Source organism: Hibiscus syriacus, unplaced genomic scaffold, assembly GCF_006381635.1.
Source record: "Hibiscus syriacus cultivar Baekdansim isolate YM2019G1 unplaced genomic scaffold, ASM638163v2 tig00111254_pilon, whole genome shotgun sequence".
NCBI classification, from domain to species: Eukaryota; Viridiplantae; Streptophyta; class Magnoliopsida; order Malvales; family Malvaceae; genus Hibiscus; species Hibiscus syriacus.
In genome coordinates this window covers 1,328,831-1,329,705 of record NW_024063037.1, presented here as the reverse complement: position 1 = coordinate 1,329,705, position 875 = coordinate 1,328,831, and the positions used below count along the sequence as shown (strand labels likewise).

At 28.2% G+C, this 875-nt stretch overlaps 1 non-coding gene across 1 annotated transcript; it reads left to right on the top strand.

Moving 5' to 3' along the window:
• Positions 1-513: 513 nt before the first annotated feature.
• On the top strand, positions 514-586 carry TRNAK-CUU. The gene has a single exon. It is a non-coding gene; the product is annotated as a tRNA-Lys (tRNA).
• The last annotated feature ends 289 nt before the right edge of the window (positions 587-875 follow it).

The following is an 875-nucleotide window of genomic DNA, read 5'->3' as shown; positions in this document are numbered from 1 at the left end:
GTTTAAATATAAATTAAGTCATTTATATTTTATATATTTATATTTAATAAATAATAAAATTATTAATTAAATTAAAAATACTCAATTTAAAATTATATATAATCATTAAATTATAAATGTAAAGAAAAAAAAGAAAATATAAATTTAGTTTAAAAATATACATATTTTAAATTTATATTTTGAGGTGTTATTAACTATTGTATCAGCATATACGTTATTGTGTGCTTTAGCCTAATGGTATTGGTGTGTTTCTTCCATCCTTGATGTTTAGGTTCGAATATTCATAACGCCCTTTAATATTTGTTCTTTGTAATATAGTTTTCTTCCAATCAGATTATGGCATGTGTCATCATTTGATTGGATAGAAAATATATTTAATTAAATAAATTAAAATTAATAAAAATATTTAAATCAGGTGTTGCCATATATTAGTTATTGATTGAATGATTAATTTATTAAATTAAATTTAAATTAAGACCAAATTGATATAATATATATTAAAGACTAAGTATTGCCTGTCCAGCTCAGTTGGTAGAGTGCAAGGTTCTTAACCTTGAGGTCGTGGGATCGAGTCCCACGGTGGGCAATTCATAATTCGGAGGTCTCTTACGGAAGCTGTTCTCAACCTAGCGTTGGGGGCAGCCTACTATCCTACCCCCCCTTACCCTATTACATATGGGAATAAGGGTCAACTAATTTTTTTTTAAAGACTAAACGTAGAATTGTGCCAATTTTTTTAACTGACGTGCCGTCATTTTCGTCAACCATTATGATACATGCACCATACATCCTAAAGCTAAGGATGATGAATTTACTATACCACTTATCACACGAGGTCGGATCAAACTTCTAAAAGACAAGCTTCAAATCGCAGT